Here is a 19339-nt window from a genome sequence, read left to right as displayed (position 1 = left end):
CTAATTTTAAAAAGTAAAGTAAAATGAAAGTTACATGAAAAGGGGGGAATGTGAAGGAATATCAGGGAATGGAGGAAGCCCTCCTCCAGGAGGCAGCTCTAGGATCTAGAGAGCTGGGTGTGTAACCTCAGTCAGCTTTCACTGGCATCACATTTGTTCTACCATCCCCATCCTTCCTGGCCTCCTCTACTTGAAAGAAAAATAAAAAACAAAAAAGAGCTTGACTCTGCAGAATTCACACCTGCCCAGCTCAGTGATGGGGATGGAGGCATCCAAAATAGAGGAAGGGAAAGAAATTCCCTTAATAGACATTTTCATTTTTCAAACAGGCTCATTTCATTACTCATCCCATCTCAGGGTAGCGTGAGCACATGCACGCACACACACACACACACACACACACATATACATACTCAGGGACACACCCTTGCATGCACATGCACGTGCAGGATGGCACATGGCACTGCAGAGGGAGCGTGATGCAAGAAAAGGACACTAGATTTGGAGCCATGTAATCTGGGGTTTGTACCTCTGCCATTTACAATCTTTGATACCTTGGGCAAGTCAATTAACCTCTCTAGGATTCATTTTCCTTATCTGTAAAATTATGTGTTAGGCTAGATGACCTCAGTGGTCCCTTCCAGCTCTAAACTCATGCTCTGATAAATTATATGTTAGACTAGATGACCTCAATGATCCCTTCCAGCTCTAAACCCATGCTCTGATAAATATCTGTGTATATATACATGTAGGAACCTACATATATATGTATAAACACACACAAACATAAACACCCAACACCTTCTAGAAAAGCTGCTTGGTCCCAAAGGGAGCAATGAGTAACAAACTAAGTCCTCAGCCCCATATCTCTAGCAGGGAGGGTCCTTAAACACCCCAGATGCTCAGTCCTGGTGTGGACCAGGGTCCCACCCAAAATCATCCTCCTATACATCTCCTATCTCTAAAGTTAAAAACAACTGCTCAAGGGGAGGAAGTTGGAGGCATGACTAGACAAGTATGAGGGTGAACAAGACTTAGGGGTCCCCAAATGACTTGGAAGGCAAAAAGAGTGATTGGGACTTAGGTTGCATTAAAAGAGGCATAGGATCCAAATAGGGTAAGATATAACAGGGAGATGGCTCTGCTATAGTTATGGGAATTCATAGATTATAGGTGCCTCAATTTTCCATATAATGGATTTGGTAACCCTCTTTCCCTCAAGTTTATTATGATAACTACAGAAGGTGAGGTCAGTTGACTGAATCTAGTGATCACACAGCCTTGTCTAAGCCCTGTCATCCAATTTTGAAGTATGAAGGAATTTATCTGATTCAATTGGAAAGACCATTGTGTATATTCATTGGTATAGGCAAAGATTGTCCATACCATTAATGAACTTTAAAAAGCTAAACCCACCAAGCACTAGTCACAATTAGAATAATTCCAGAGTTCCACATGTTTAAAACAGGAAGCAATTATGTGGAATATGACTCCTGTGCCTCTCCCAGAGGGCAGCAAGGAGGGGAGGAGACTTCTCTCTCCTTCATCCACCAGCCCATTCAGTTATAGTGGCTGACAAAAGAATTCTTTTCCTAGGAGGGGAATTGAACAATTGAACAGGTTGGAGAGTTGAGCATTTGAGGTGGGAATACAAACACACTTTCCAGATAGGTAGAGATGCAGATAGGTAGTTTTCAAGGCAGAAGCACTGAGGCTTCTGGCAGTAGAGAAGAGAGCTAGCTATGGAGTCAATAGAGAACTAACCCTAGAAGTCAATGTAAACTGCAGAGATGAGCAGAGCCAGGGAACACCCAGAAGAGATGCTGGGGATGAGGGGGATGGGGATGGGGGAACAGAATGAGGACTTCAGAAGATGAAGGACATTGAGGCCCTTTAGTATTAGATGTGGGTTTTTTTGGTCACATGTATATATGTTTACTACATGTGTGTCTCACTCTTGTACCTTAAGCTTATGTTCCTCATGGGCTCTTTCCCTCTCTCTCCCTCTGTCTCTGTCCCCTCTCTCCTTTTTTCTCTTCTTCCCTCCCCCTTTCTCTCTACATAGTTATAGACAAATAAACGCACATATAAATATTTACCTATATGACCTATGTGAAAATATACATGTATTTATACACAGATATAGATGCACCTATATAGACACACATATTTGGGAAAAATGAACCCCAGGTTTATAGGGGGGATATTTTGTAGCAACCATTCCTATGACTGTCAGTGGAATGGAGTAAATAGGGCACAGCACCTGAGATCTAAAAGACCTGGATTCAAATCCTATCCCAGATGTTAACTAACCACATGATTCTGGTTAATTCATTTAAGCTCTATGTTTGCCTCAGTCTCCTCATCTATAAAATAAAAAGGAACTGAACTCAATGATTTCTAAGGTCCTTTCTTGATTTAAATCTCTTATTCTATGGCCCATCTTAAAAAATATCATTGCTTTAAGATAATCGTGTCTACTGGCTCCCATTAAAGGTAAGTTCACTTGTGAGTTCTAGTTGTAAGAGGGCTGGTCCCATAATTAAGTCAAGTACCAGGGGTACATAAGTACTCCTCTGGGGGTCTCAACCTGTAAATTTGCGAGAGCCCAACTGGGAAGACAGTTAAGAAGGGCTGCTACATTCAGATAAACAAGGGAGAAGTGATGTGAGTCCCCTAAGGTTACACTGAGGATGAGTCATAAGAGCCAGATTCAAACCTGAATCATCTACTCTAACCTCCTCTTTTTACAGATAAAGAAACTGAGACCTAAGCGACTAACCCTGGGTCACACAGGTTAATGTCAGAGGGAGGAATTTGAACCCAGGCTTGTTGGCTCCAGAGCCCAAGACTCTTTCCCCCCGTGAACTGAATTAAATCCAGTTGTGTTCAATAAATTTCAGTCCCCCAAAATATTCTATAGCCAAGTTAGTTTGAGAAAGACCGAGTTACAATTTCCATGCACAGTGCCTAAATGTCATCCACCAGACTCTCATAAGCCTAACATGCGCCATTATGCAGAAAGAAATAGATCTTGGCTAGAGGAAAAAGCCATGGATTTAATTAGCAGATCATCATCATATATAATAATGACGATGAGGAGGACAACACAAATGATAGTGATGGCGATGATGAGAATGATAGCTCACATTTACATAGCACTTCAAATTCAGCAAAGCACTTTATATGCATTACTTCATCCAAAGCAGTAACATTATGATCCCCATTATACAGATCAAGAGACAGAGGCCCTGGATCACATGCCTAGTAAGACAATGAACATAAAGCACTCTGCAAACCTTTTTTGGTCCTATGCTGTCATTTTATTGTCACAAGGAACTCCCAGTGTGAAAACTCCCTCCCATCGAGCTCATCTATGATTTGAGTCTTAATTGCAGTGGGGGCTGGAAGTGTGGGAAAGGGTTGCAACTTAAGAAGTAACTGAGAGGTTAAATGATTTGTCAGGGTTATATAAGTATTATGTGTATAGGGGGTAGATGTGAATCTCCTGGTCCCCAGGCTGTCCCTCTATTCACTATAATATTCAATCCCTCCAAGCCTTATGTGCATTTGCTACCATCATTAGCTCACAGATCAGGAACAGTTATAAGGTTAAGTCTTGGCACAAACATTGTCTCATGATGCCATAGGCTGGAGGTCTAATGCTTGATGGACATGAGATCAACAGGTTCAGGGAGGGAGGGATTGCTTCAGAAAAAAAAAAGATAAAATGGAATTAGAAATAAGGGTGTATTGGAGCCAGTTCCAACTGGCATATGAGAACCAATTGCTAAACTTTGAGAGTCAGCATTTACACCCCAGAAATTGTCAAATGCTACAAATCAGAGCTTGATTAATTATTTTGTTCATTTCCAGATTTAGGAAAGGAATGAAGAAAATGTTAATAATGCATATTAAACTTGAAAGCATGTTATACTCTTTTTCTTTTTCAGAAGTCTAGTTATTAAACATTCACCAGCTCACTCCTGGTTAGAAAAGGACCTTAGTGATCATCTAATAAATGTCCTCGTAATAGAGAGGAGGAACCTGAGCCTTGGAGGAGGAAAGTTCAAGGTCACAGAGTGAATTTGTGGCAGAGTCAGGACAAGGACTCTTGTATCTCAGACCAGTAAGAGTAGAAGGGAAATTTAAGATCATACTGTGAGATGATAGGAGAGTCACCAGCTAGGACTGTTTGGCTCTTGGGTCAGTGCTCTGTATTTAGGAGCACAGTGAAGTTAAGACTCTCAGAACCTCAGAGCAAGGACATCTAGTCCAATTCATTCCTGGCTAGTAATTCCCTCCCCAACATATCTGCACTCCAATGAAAGGAAACCTACTATGCCCAGAGGTAGCTAAATTCACTGTCGGATAGCTCTAATCATTAAATAAGTGCGGATTATGGGGGACCTCAAATACCAGACCAAGGAGTTAGATTCTGATTTTGTAGGTAGTAGGGAGGTTATGAGCCCCTCTGGTGTCCCTCAAAAATCAACAAACTATAAACCGTACCTCCAGCTGAAGCCTAGCTTCCCCTAGTACCTTCTGGCCAAGTACAGATGCATTAGCAGGACAACTTTCATGTAAATAAGTGCTTATGAGTCTCAGAGATCTAGGGGACTCCGTGAGGAACTGAATTGCCCAAGGGATGTCCCTGAGATCGCAATATTTCACTGAGCCCTAGTCATGTGACCATGACATAATGATGTTGTCATGGTCTCATAGAAACAGGCAGACTATTTTCAGTCACATACAGTATTTTCTTCTTTGCATAGGGATAGTAAAGGTAATAAACAATGCATAATGAAGCATCTACCTCACAGCTGTGTACCTGCAGCCTCTCTCAGACCCAGATAGCCACAAACAACGACCATTCATGAGGCCGTTTTAGGTTGTTTATTTCTTCAGACCCTCTTCTTCTCTGAGTATGAAAGACAGAGAACCTGGACCAGTCAATTCAGTGAACATTTATTAAGCACCTACTTTGTGCTAGACACTGTGTTGAGTGCTTGGGACATAAAAAGGGGCAAAAGACAGTGCTTCCCCTCAAGAAGATTCCATTGTAATGAGGGTGAAAATATGCAAACAAATATACACAAAGCAAGCTACATGTAGGATAAATAGAAATTAATTACCTGAGGGAATGGTGGGGAAGGCTTCCTGGAGGAGGTAGGGTCTTAGTTGGGACTTACAGAAAGCCAGAGAAGTCAGCAGTCCATTTGGAGAAGGAGGAGAGCACAACAGGCATGGGGGACAGCCAGAGAGAATGTCCTGAACCAATAGATGGAGGGTCTTGTTTGTGGGATAGTCAGGAGGTCTGTGTCACTGGATCAGAGAGTACATGGGAGGGGGTAAGGTACAAGAAGACTGGAAAGGAAATGACCCACATGTACAAAAATATTTGTAGCAGCTCTTTTTGTGGTGGCCAAGAATTGGAAATTGAGGGAATGCCCATCAATTGGGGAATGGCTGAACAAGTTGTGGTATATGAATGTAATGGAATACTATTGTGCTATAAGAAATGACAGACAGGAAGACTTCAGAAAATCCTGGAAAAACTTATATGAACTGATGCTGAGTGAAATGAACAGAACCAGAAGAATATTGTTCACAGAAACAGCCAGTGTGTGATGACGGATCTTGATAGACTTCTCAGTAATGCAAGGACTTAAAATAATTCCAAAGGACTCATGATGGAAAATACCATTCACATCAAGAGAACGAGCTATGGAGTTGGAACACAGAGCAAAGACAACTATTTTTTTGTTTTATTTTGTTTTATCTTTTTTTCTTTCTCATGGTTTCTCCCATTCATTATAATTCTTCTATGCAACATGATTAATGTGAAAAAAGAAGACTGGAAAGGGGGAGGAAAAGGGATGGTTAGATTATGAAGATTTTGAATTCCAACAGAACATTTTATGTGTGCTCTTGGAGACAACAGGAAGCCACTGGGGTTTATTGAATGAAGGAGTGGCATTGTCAGACTTGCATTTTAGGAAAATCACTTTAATGGAGAAAGAATTAGAATGGGAGGAGACCTGAGGCAGGCAGACCCACCAGCAGCTATTACAATAATCAAAGTAATCAGACTCCCAGACCCCTTTCTATTTCCCCGGCTTCACCATTTTTGCATTGGACCAGCCCTGCAGGTGATGAGGACCTGCACCACGTTGGATGCAGTGTCAGAAGAGGGGAGGGAGCTCATTCAAGAGATGTGCCAAAAGTGAAATCGACAAACTTTGGCAACCGTTTGATATGGATTGAGGTGGGTGGAGTGCAAAGAGGGGCTGTTGAAAGAGAGTGAGGAATGGAGGATGACTCCTAGCTTGTAAGCCTGAGGGACTGGGAGAATGGTGTTGCCCTCCATAGTAATAGGGGATGGAGAAGGCAAGGTTAGGGGGAGAGACAATGAGTTCTTTTTTTGGACATATTGAGATTAAGATGTCTACTGGAATTCAGTTCAAGATGTTTGAAAGGCAGTTAGAGATCTGAGATTTTAGAGATCATTGGAGAGACTGGGGCAGGAAAGGTAAATTTGAGAATCAAATAGAGATGGTAAATAAATGAGAGCTAATGAGATCACCAAGTAAAATAGTATAGAAGGAGAAGAGAACACAGGACAGAACCTTGAGGGACACCTATGCTTAGGGAACATGTTCTTGAGGAAGATCCAACAAAGTAGACTGACAAGTAGATAGGAAGGAGGAGAACCAGGAGAGACTGGTGTCCCAAAAACCCAGAGAGAAATGAGTATAAAGGGGGAGTGATCAACAGTATCAAAGACTACAGAAGGGTCCAGGAGAATTAAAGTTGAGAAAAAGCAACTGTATCTGGCAACTAAGATCATTGGTAACTTTGGAGGGAGCAGTTCCAGTGGAATGATAATGTAAGAAGCCAAATTATAAGGTAGTAAGAGGAGAAAAAGTGGAGCCACCTATTATAGACATAGCTTTTTTGAGGAGCTTAGCTACAAAGGACAGAAGAGACATAGGGTCACAGTTATCGAAAATGAAAGAATCTAATGAGGGCTTTTGGGGAATAGTGGAGACATGGACATATTCACAACTGACATTTGACTCATATTTTTAGGAGGTACAGTAGTTAGCTGGACACTTAGGAACCAAGGATTCAAGGTATGGAGCATGCACTTGAGACCTCCAATTTTTTGGCTCAATACTGAACTGCATTTGTGCATCTCACCATGGCTAATTCACCACTGTCATATCAAAGATAATGGACTCAATGTCAGATACCAGAAAGAAGAACTTACTGCCATTCCACCAGGACGTCTCTCTGACTTTTTGGTGCACAGTTGAAATTTCCGGTGGTCAAGAATTATGTCATTCCCCATCCAACTCTTTCAATCAGCAGATGTTTTTGTCTGCTCCCCCTTTACCCCAGGCATTCTAGTAAAAAAAGAAAGTTGGGAAGTAGGGTGGAGAAGGAATGAAAGTATTACAGAGAAAATTGGAAGAGACACCATTTCAGCTCCTAGAAAAGTAGGTGTTGATCAAGACACTTGACCAGAATTATAAAAGTATAGAACATGAAATGTTAGAGATGGAAGAGTACCAAAGCTAGGACACAGACCATTGCCAAAAGTGAAATAAACTGCCTTGGATGCCCTTCACTAAGTCTTCAAGCAAATCTTGGATTACCACTCATCAGAGATATTGACAAAGGAGTCCTAGGAAGCTAGATGTCCTTGAAGGTCCCTTTCAACTCCAAGAAGCCATGAGCTTGTCACAGTTCAGTGGCAAAGGGATTTTACAATATGGCATGTTACAATTGGCAATAGCATGTTAGGACTGGAAAGGACTTTAGACATCGTCTGGCCCAATCCATTCATTTTATGGGGGAAGAAACTGAGGATTATACAGAAAAAGTGCACATCGTAGTTTTTTGATAAGCATTTGTTGAACTGAATTAAAATGGCTTGCCTGATGTCATTCAGCTAGATCAGAAGACATGGGGAGTCCAGCTCTAGGGGGAGGAACAAGAAATGGGGAAACATGGTATTTACAACCACTATGTTGTTAGGGGGTGACTGAGAGTGGAGGGAGAGGGGACAATTTGGAATAGATTAGAGGTTGAATATACCCTAAATAACTTCTTGTCATCCTTTTAGAGATACGGAGACAGAGACAGGAAGTGATTTGCCCAACATCTCATGGTGAGTTAATGGCAATGCCAAGATAAAATCCTAGGATTTTCAGACTCCCAGACCCCTTTTTATTTCCCCGGCTTCACCATTTTTGCATTGGACCAGCCCTACTCAGGGTCTTTCCCACTCAAAGCCCCAGCATGGAAGGGTACTTTGTCATTTTCTAGTTTTCTTGGCAGAGATATTGGAGTGGTTTGCCATTTCCTTCTGCAGCCCATTGTATAGATGAGAAAGTTAAGACAAACAGGGTTAGGTAACTTGCCCAGGATCACACAGCTAGAAAGTGTCTGAAGCCACATTTGAGATCTTCCTGACTCCAAGCCTGGGTACTCTACCCACTATGTCACCTAGCTGCCTTATCCACTGTCCCCCAGCATGAACTTTGAGGGGTTAAAATGAAGACACTGGCATGAGGCTGCTTCCAGTGGCTGCTGATGAGAACATTCAAGGGCACAGAGTGTTTCTTGCGTTGATCATTGTGTCAGGGCACTCAGAAATTCATTCCTAGCTTGCTCCCAGGGAAAGAGCAATAATATTTAGCATTTATATGGTCTTTTCATTTCCAACTGGTAACTAATGAATTCTCAGAACTCCTTCGGCCATACAGGTCAGTCTCATTATCCCTATTTTACAGATGGAGATGTTGAGATGCCAGGATTGCTGCGGGCAGAGAATGAGCTCTATAGATGTAATGAATTTACCTGAAACAGGGACCTGAGAAGGAAACAATGAGAATGATCTAAGAACCAATGTAGTTTAGAAAAAAGTATCTCAATGAGTACAAGGTACACATCTTAGCTCTACTGCTTACTAGCTGGGTGAACTTGGCCATGCTAATAGTTTTCAGAATCATAGATGCAGAGCAGGAAGAGAGCTTAGAGTTCATCCAGCCCAACTTCTCCATTTCACAGATGAGGAATCAGTTGCCCACAAATATCAGGTGAGTTGCCCAAGATCACAGAAAATCAGTGCAGAGTGTTGGGACTGTTTCCCCAAGTTCAGCATTCTTTCCACGGCCTCTGACTTTCAGCTTCCTCATTTCTGAAATGGGCAGGGGTGGGGAAAGGAGTTTAGAGTAGATGATCTCTGACGTCCTTTCTAGCTCAAAAATCTGTGATTTTATGTATGGGAAGTCCTCAAGGTTGGGAAAATCCCCTTCCCTGGATCCACAGCTAGGACTGGGACTGAGTCTACATTACGCCCAATATATCTATTAGAATGCTTACTCCCATCTCCCCATTCTCTACCACCAATGAGGCAACTAGGATACTAAAGGAAAAAAACATTCTACCTAGGGAAGATTTGCTGAGATCACTAGGTTGGTGGAAGACCGGGCCAGGGAGCTCAGGATCCTTGAGAAGACCTTCTGGGACAAAGTAGGCAATTGGGGAAGTTCCCAACAAGTGCCCAGAGAATAATGCCGTAAAGTCCAACAGCAGGTGGGTAATAGGAAGAAGTAAAATCTGGCACAGCAGAAGATGATAGGAGGAAAGTTCAGGGTGTGAGCATCAGGGCCCCAAATCTCTGTGCATGGATCCCTGGGAAAAGAGGGAAGATCTCCCAAGGGATGCAACTGTTGTGGATCCTGGACAGAGTCATTACTACCTGATCTCTTCCATGATCTCTGTGCCCAAGACCTCAGACAACTCATAACAAAGACCATTACATAAACATTTTCCCAAGGATGCATAAATACAATGAAACTTAGAGACTCACAAGGAAAGCCAGCTCTGAGAGGTTCATTACTTCATCACATCTCATCTCTCTCTGTGCTTAGCACAGTGTCTGGCAACATAGTAGGTGCTTCAAAATGCTAGTTGTTCAACTGATTGACTTTGTTGATCTTTCCACCAATCTGCCTCTGCCTGTCTGTCTTTATCTCTCTGCCTCTTTCTATCTCTCTCCTTGTCTCATTCTTTCCATATCTCTGTTTCTCCTTTCCTTTCTTGTTCCCCTCCCTCCTTTCCATTTATTCCCTCCCAGAGAATAAATCAACAACAACCTACAAATTCAATTGCTCTTCCATGGAATGGAAAAGAGGATAGTGCCCTCTTCAGGGTTATTGTTTACACCTATTGCTTCAATGCCTCCACAGTTTAACTACCCTCAACTGATGGCTTTCCTTTGGTAATAGAATACAGAGCAGGATCTCAAGGAGGTGTTCCAATAGCCATTGAGAAATAGCTATAGGGACTGAGGTTAGGTTGTACTGTCTGGAAGGATGGAGATGGGAAACACAACCCATTACGTTACAACTAGGGTACCAGATAGGGAACCAAGTTAGGACTGGTGTTGAGAGGCATAGATTCCAGAAATAAGGAGGTGAGAGACCCATTATATTCTGCCCTCATAGACCACTCAGTACTCAATCCACAAGGGGAGTATCTTGTTTAGTTCTGAAGATCACAGGTCAAAAAGGGTAAGGATAAGTGGCAGTATCCAGAAGAAGGCAATCAGGATGGTGAGGGACCTTGAAGGAACTGGGCACATTTAGCTTGGACAAGAGTAGATGCACTGGGGACGTGACTGCTGTCTTCAAGGCCATTGTGTGAGAAATGGATTGGGCTTTTTCTGTCTTGGGTCAAAGCATCCAACCAGGAAGATGGCGGAGTGAAAGCAACGACTCACCTAAGCTCCTGGAAAAACTCCTTTGGATATCTCTGGGGGGAGAGTCTGACCAGACTTTGGAGGTGTAGAATCCAGTGGGAGACGGACTTTGACAGATTCGGAGCCCAGGCTGGACTGGAAGGTCCACGGGAGGGATCTGTTCCGCGGGGGTAAGACCCCGGCGCACAGCGCAGCGCGGTCGGCGCGGCAGGGCGGAGGCGACCCGAGGGGCCCAAGAGTGGCGGGCGAGACAAGCGGAGCAGGAGATAAGCCAGGCCGAGCCAACGATATCAGCGCAACAGCCTTTGAAATCTTCAGCCTAAAGACGGGACTTCAGTGGGTCACTACTTGAACATCCAGAAGCTGGGATGCCGGAGTGATCAGTAAGTGCTCTCCCCTCCCCCCCGATGACCGTGAGGGAACCATAAAATTCTTCCCCAGATTGATCCTGGATCAGTGGGAGCAGCAGAAAGGGGCGAGTGGTCTCGTAACACCAGAGGCTGGAGAGGTGGCAAAGGGGGATTCTTCCTACCGTGGTGGAGGCTGTCTGGAGGGACAGATGACCCAGGGCAGAGAAAAATTCGCACTGAGACCCAAGCAAGCCTCAGCCCGGGAGACGAGCCCCAGGAGGGGCGGGAACACGCATTAGCCTCTAGGCGTGCCCCAGCCCTCCAGGGGAAAAGGGAAGACAATAGGGAAGCTGGGATCACCATCCCCCTGGACCTTGCCTTTGCCTCAGGCCAGCTGAGGAGATAGCCTGAGACCAGACCACACCTCCCACACACCTATCAAGCTAAACCCAGGGTTGATCTGGGAAACAACAACAACAACAAAAAAAAAAGCCTGCTTTTAGCCTAGACAAACATCAACTCAACTTAAAAGATCTGTATCTTCTGACTGAAAGAACCAAAAGCTACAACACTCAGCCAACATCATGAATCGGAAAAAGCAGACGAAAAGTGAAAAAACCATAGAATCTTTCTATGGGGATAAGGACCAAAACACAAACACCAAAGAGGTCAGAGCTGAGTCTGTACTTCCATCTGAAACCTCAGATGGGACTATGAATTTCTCGCAAGCACAACTAGATTACCTGGAACGTCTGAAGAAGGATATAAAAGAAAAACTGGCCAATGATTTTAAAACCATAAAAAAAGAATTCACTGATGAGAACATCAATTTGAAAAAGAAAATTGAAGAAATGGAAAAGGAAGTTCAAAAATTAACTGGAGAGAATAATTCCCTAAAAGGAAGAGTTAATCAAACGGAAAAGGAAACTCAAAACCTAATAGGGAAAATTGATCAGATGGAAAAGGAAACCCAAAACCTAACTGGGAAAATTGGTCGAATGGAAAAAGAAGTACAAAAATTAAATGGAGAAAATAGCTCCTTAAAGGGAAAAATTGGCCAGATGGAAAAAGAGATGCGAAAGCTAACTGAAGAAAACAATACGATCAAGATTAGAATTGGGCAAGTAGAAACTAATGACTCAATGAGGCAACAAGAATCAGTCAAACAAAATCTAAAGAATGAAAAGATAGAAGAAAATCTAAAATATTTAATTGGAAAAACAACTGACCTGGAAAATAGATCCAGGAGAGAAAATCTAAGAATTATTGGCCTGCCAGAAACCCATGATGAAGAAAAGAGTCTGGACAATATCTTCCAGGAAATCATCAAGGAAAACTGCCCAGAAGTACTAGACTCAGAGGGCAAAATAGTCATCGAAAGAATCCACCGTTCCCCACCGGAAAGGGATCCCAAACTCAAAACCCCAAGAAATATAGTTGCCAAATTCCAGAGCTATCAAGTGAAGGAGAAAATACTACAAGCAGCCAGAAAGAAACAATTTAAATATCAAGGTCACACAGTCAGGATCACACAGGACCTTGCAGCTTCTACATTAAAAGATCGAAAGAATTGGAACCCAATATTCCGTAAGGCAAAGGAGTTGGGACTCCAACCGAGGATCAACTACCCAGCAAAGTTCAGCATAACATTTCAGGCAAGGAGAAAGTCATTCAACGAAATAAGGGATTTCCAGAGCTTCCTGACCAAAACACCAGAACTCAATAGACAATTTGATCTTCAAATGCAGGTCTCCAGAGAATCATAAAAAGGTAAACAGAGGGGAAAAAACAAAAACAAAAACTTGCAACTCAATTAGGGCAATCTGTTTACCTCCCTGTAAGGGAAGGTGATACCTGTTAATCTTGAGAACTGTGCAGCTATTATGATAAAAGGGATATATGTAGAGGGAACGGGCATAAAGTAAATGATGTCATGGCAAAAATATGATTTAAGTATGAGAAGGGAATGTAATAGGAGGTGTGGAAAGGGGGAAGCAGAAAATGGCAAATTATATCACAGGAAGAAGTACAAAACCATAGTAGAGGGAAGGAGGGGAGGGAGATGAGCATTGTTTGAGAGGTACTCTCATCTGATTTGTTCAAAGGAGGGAACAATAACCTTAAGCAGATAATCCTAACTAGCTCTATAGGTAGTAGGAGGGGAAGGGGGAAGAAAGGGGAGGGTGGCTAAAAGGGAGGAAAGAAGCAATAAGAGTAAAGGGGACTAAAAGGGAGGGGGGCTAAAAGAAGGAGGGGAAGGCTGCAGGAGGAGGGGGAGAAAAGTGAATACTATTGAGGAGGGGAAGGGAGATGGGAGAGTTAAAAGCACAAATGGTGGGAAAGAGGGTGGAGGGAAATACACAGATTGTAATCATAACTGTGAATGTGAATGGGATGAACTCTCCCATAAAACGGAGACGGATAGCAGAATGGATTAAAAGCCATAATCCAACAATATGCTGCTTACAAGAAACACATTTGAAACGGGGGGATACACATAGGATAAAGGTCAAAGGATGGAGCAGAATATATTGTGCTTCAGCTCATGTAAGAAAGGCAGGAGTAGCAATCCTAATCTCAGACAAAGCAAAAGCAGAAATAGATCTAATCAAAAGGGATAAGGATGGAAACTATATCCTACTAAAAGGCACCATAGACAATGAAGCAATATCATTACTAAACATGTATGCTCCAAGTGGTATAGCATCCAGATTCTTAGAGGAGAGGTTGGGGGAGTTGAAGGAAGAAATTGATAGCAAAACTATACTAGTGGGGGACCTCAACCTCCCCCTCTCTGAACTAGATAAATCCAACCTTAAAATAAACAAGAAAGAGGTTAAGGAGGTAAATAAAACTCTGGATAAGGTAGATATGATAGATCTTTGGAGAAAATTAAATGGGAATAGAAAGGAATATACCTTTTTCTCAGCGGTACATGGAACATTTACAAAAATTGACCATGTACTAGGACATAAAAATCTCACAATCCAGTGCAGAAAGGTAGAGATAATCAATGCATCCTTTTCAGATCATAATGCATTAAAAATTACATGTAATAAAAGGCCATGGAAAGAGAAACCAAAAATCAATTGGAAACTAAACAATCTAATTCTAAAGAAGGATTGGGTTAAAGAAGAAATCATAGAAACAATCAACAACTTCATTCAAGAGAATGACAATAGTGAGACAACGTACCAAAACTTATGGGACACTGCAAAAGCAGTTATTAGGGGAAGTTTTATATCTCTGAATGCTTACATAAATAAAATAGAGAAAGAGGAGATCAATGACTTAGGCTTGCAGTTGAAAAAGCTAGAAAAAGAACAAATTGAAAACCCCCAAGTAAATACCAAATTAGAAATACTGAAAACCAAAGGAGAGATTAATAAAATTGAAATAAAGAAAACTATTGAATTAATAAATAAAACCAATAGTTGGTTTTATGAAAAAACTAATAAAATTGATAAACCTTTGGTTAATCTGATCAAAAAAAAGAAAGAAGAAAACCAAATTACTAACATTAAAAATGAAAGGGGTGAACTCACCTCCAATGAGGAGGAAATTAAAACAATAATTAGAAACTACTTTGCCCAACTTTATGCCCACAAATTCGATAATCTAAACGAGATGGATGAATATTTTAAAAAATACAAATTGCCCAGATTAACAGAAGAGGAAGTTGAATACTTAAACAACCCCATCTCAGAAAAAGAAATTGAACAAGCCATCAATGAACTCCCTAGGAAAAAATCTCCAGGGCCAGATGGATTCACAAGTGAATTCTATCAAACATTTAAAGAACAGTTAATTCCAATACTACATACACTATTCTTGAAAATTGGGGAAGAAGGAGTCCTCCCAAATTCTTTCTATGATACAAATATGGTTTTGATACCCAAACCAGGAAGAGACAAAACAGAGAAAGAAAATTATAGACCAATTTCCCTAATGAATATAGATGCAAAAATTTTAAATAAGATTTTAGCAAAACGAATACAGCATCTTATCACGAGATTAATACATTATGATCAGGTAGGATTCATACCAGGACTACAGGGCTGGTTCAATATTAGGAAAACTATTAGCATTATCGACCACATCAACAACAAAGCTAACAAAAACCACATGATTATCTCAATAGATGCAGAAAAAGCTTTTGACAAAATACAACATCCATTCCTACTAAAAACATTGGAGAACGTAGGAATAAAGGGAACTTTCCATAAAATAATAAGCAGTATCTATCTAAAACCTTCAGCAAGCATTATATGCAATGGGGATAAGCTAGATGCATTCCCAATAAGATCAGGGGTGAAACAAGGTTGTCCATTATCACCACTATTATTCAATATGGTACTAGAAATGTTAGCTGTAGCAATTAGACAAGATAAAGATATTCAAGGAATTAGAATAGCCAAAGAAGAAACTAAGTTATCACTCTTTGCAGATGATATGATGATTTACCTAGAGAATCCCAGAGATTCAAGTAAAAAATTACTTGAATTAATAAACAACTTTGGCAAAGTTGCAGGGTACAAAATAAACCCACACAAATCCTCTGCATTCCTATATATTAGCAACAAAGTTCAACAGCAAGAGATAGAAAGAGAAATCCCATTTAAAGTTAGGGTAGACAGTATAAAATACTTAGGAGTCTACCTGCCAAAACAAACCCAGGGACTATATGAACACAATTACAAGACACTTTTTGCACAAATAAACTCAGATTTAAGTAAGTGGAAAAACATTAGTTGCTCATGGGTAGGCCGTGCTAATATAATAAAAATGACAATTCTACCCAAATTAATATACTTATTTAGTGCCATACCAATTAAACTATCAGACAATTACTTTCTAGAGATGGATAAAATAATATCAAAATTCATTTGGAAAAACAAAAGGTCCAGAATATCAAAGGGACTAATGAAAAGAAATGCTTGGGAAGGTGGCCTAGCGCTACCAGACCTTAAACTGTACTATAAAGCAGCAATTATCAAAACCACTTGGTATTGGCTAAGAAACAGAGAGGTAGACAAGTGGAATAGACTTGGCACTCAAGATGCAGTAGGCAAGGAATATAGCAACCTTCTGTTTGATAAACCCAAGGACCCCAGCTTCTGGGATAAGAACTCATTGTTTGACAAAAATTGCTGGGAAAACTGGATAACAGTGTGGCGGAAATTAGGCATAGACCCATACCTGACACCATACACAAGAATAAAGTCCAAATGGGTACATGATTTAGGTATAAAGATTGATACCATGAATAAACTGGAGAAGCAAGGAATAGTGTATTTATCAGATCTATGGAGAAGGGAAGAATTCTTTACTAAAGGAGAGATAGAATGCATTATGAAATGCAAAATGGATAACTTTGAGTACATTAAACTGAGAAGTTTTTGCACAACCAAACCCAATGCAACCAAAATCCGGAGGGATGTAGTAAATTGGGAAAAAATTTTTACAGCTAAGCTCGGGGATAAAGGCCTCATTTCTAGAATATATAGAGAACTGACCCAAATGTATAATCATACAAGTCATTCCCCAATTGATAAATGGTCAAAGGATATGAACAGGCAATTTTCAGAGGAAGAAATTAAAGCTATCTATAATCATATGAAAAAATGCTCTAAATCACTATTGGTTAGAGAGATGCAAATCAAAACAACTCTGAGGTACCACATCACACCTATAAGATTGGCAAACATGACAGAACAAGAAAATGATAAATGCTGGAGAGGATGTGGGAGAGTTGGAACACTAATTCATTGTTGGTGGAGCTGTGAGCGCATCCAACCATTCTGGAGAGCAATTTGGAACTATGCCCAAAGGGCTACAAAAATGTGCATACCCTTTGACCCAGCAATATCGCTACTAGGACTATATCCCCAAGAGATCATAAAAATGGGAAAGGGTCCCACATGTACAAAAATATTTATAGCAGCACTCTATGTAGTTGCCAAAAACTGGAAGTCAAGGGGATGTCCATCAATTGGGGAATGGCTGAATAAATTATGGTATATGAATGTAATGGAGTACTATTGTGCCATAAGAAATGATGAACAAGAAGACTTCAGAGAGGCCTGGAAGGACTTATATGACCTGATGCTGAGTGAAAGGAGCAGAACCAGGAGAACTTTATGCACAGCAACAACCACAGTGTGTGAGAGTTTTTTCTGGTAGACTTAGATTTTTGTAATAACACAAGAACTTCTGAAAAAAAAAAAAAATCCCAATGGTGGACCTCAAGGCAAAATGCCTTCCACACTCAGAGAGAGAAATATGGAAGTCACTCACATAATGTAGCAGATCATGTTTGTGTATGTGTATCTGTTTGTGTATCATGTTCTGATTTGTTATACGGATTCTTTCATTTATCTTAGTCTGACTACATAGCATGACTATAGTGAAAATATACTCAATAGGAAAGTATATGTAGAATCTATACAGAATTGTATGCAGTCGTGGGGAGGGAGGGAGGTAGTGGGGGGTGGGTGGGGAGGGATAAAATCGCAATTGTATGGCAGTGATTGTTAAACATTAAAAAAATAAAAAAATTAATAAAAAAAAAAAAAAAGTTAAAAGCAAAAAAAAAAAAAAAAAAAAGCATCCAACCAGGAGCAGAGGGTGAGAGTTCCAAAGCGATAAAACTAGACTGGATGTCACAGAAAGATGTCTAATAATTACAGCTGCCGACGTGGGGAATGGAAGCCTTCTCTCCCTCTTTGGAGGTTTTCACACAATGGCTAGACTTGTCAAGCGTGTCATAGTGGAGAATCCTTTCAGGTAGAGATTGGATTAGTTAGCCACTGAGGTCCCTTCTGTGATTCTATAATTCTACGATTCTCTGATTAGGACTGAGTAATAAGGGAATCAATGATTGAGAATGGCAGTTAAGATGCATGCGGGTCCCTCAGCAAAGTTGACAGGATTGAAGGGATGGAATTCCCCTCCTGGCAATCCTTAACTTCCTTTCCTGGGAGCCAATAGCAGCCACATACAAGTGGCCCCCCTGTGCAAGGCTGATCCCTTGTGCTCTGACTAGGTTCTGCCTTCCCTTGCCCTGTCTTTACAGGATAAAACACATGGACCAGGGTTGGTTATGAAAAAAGGCTCAGAAGTGCTTCTTTCTTTCTGAGTATCGGGGGTAATTTGTGGCTCAGTCACTGATTTCCAAATGCTTTGAAATGCATTAAAAGATAAAATTTTCTTAGGTAAGGGGCCACCAGTCACAGTAGATGAATGTTCTCCCCTGGCCCTCACCCAGCGTGACCCAGTCAAGCAGGTGCAGGGATATTAATGTGTCTGCCTCAGACGCCCGGTAAATATGATTTCAGCAATCATGAATGGGCCAATTGGCTATTAAAGTCAGGAGTTAAATTTGTTTTTTTTAATGTTAGAATAAATCTGGCTTCACAGAACCAGCCAGAACAATTATTAAATCACACTACCATGCTGTCAGGTCTTGATTGGGGGATGTTATAGATGGCCCAGATAGTGGAAGATTGTGCCATATACTTGATGCATGGGTCAGCTGCTTGCTTTCCCCCTAATGGGGAAAAGGGGCACTAACTGCACCCACCCTGAGGATCTGAGTGACCTGTCTCCTCTGGATGAGCTGCAAAGGAGATGGTGCTTAATGAAGTATAGCCACTGGAGATTGGATGTCAAAGATAGAGCAAAGATTCTATCATGTCATCTTCGAGAGGTCAGAGACTGGGCAAAGACTTTCAGAAGGCGAGGCCAGGGGTGAAGCTGCCAGTGACCACGGCCAAGGCTGGGAACAGACAACCTTCAATATGAACTATGGTCAATAAATGGGATGTTAGGCTGGGGAACAAGGGAGCCTCATTTCTCTATCTCCCTTCTCTGATTCTGTCAATGGTACCACTCTGTTTCCTTGCCCAGCCCCCATATTGGAAACCTCCATGCCTTCCTTTACCTCTCACCTCCAGTTAATTGCTAAGTCCTATCCTTCTGTCTCCACAACATCTCCTGTATTTGACCCTTCCTTTCGATTCTTACTGCCACTGTCCTACAAAAGACCCTCATTGTCACCTTCCTGGAACTTTCTAGGAGATGAGCTTTTCCATTTGTGTTCTTTTCCCTCTCCCAACTGTTCTGAACTATTATGCTGCCAGAATGATCCTCCCAGGAAAATGATCTCTTCCCTTCTTTGCAGAGGTGGGAGACTACGACTGTGGAAAATGTATAT

The sequence above is a fragment of the Notamacropus eugenii genome, chromosome 5 (genome assembly GCF_028372415.1).
Source record: "Notamacropus eugenii isolate mMacEug1 chromosome 5, mMacEug1.pri_v2, whole genome shotgun sequence".
Taxonomy (NCBI): Eukaryota; Metazoa; Chordata; class Mammalia; order Diprotodontia; family Macropodidae; genus Notamacropus; species Notamacropus eugenii.
This window is presented reverse-complemented; position numbering follows the sequence as displayed.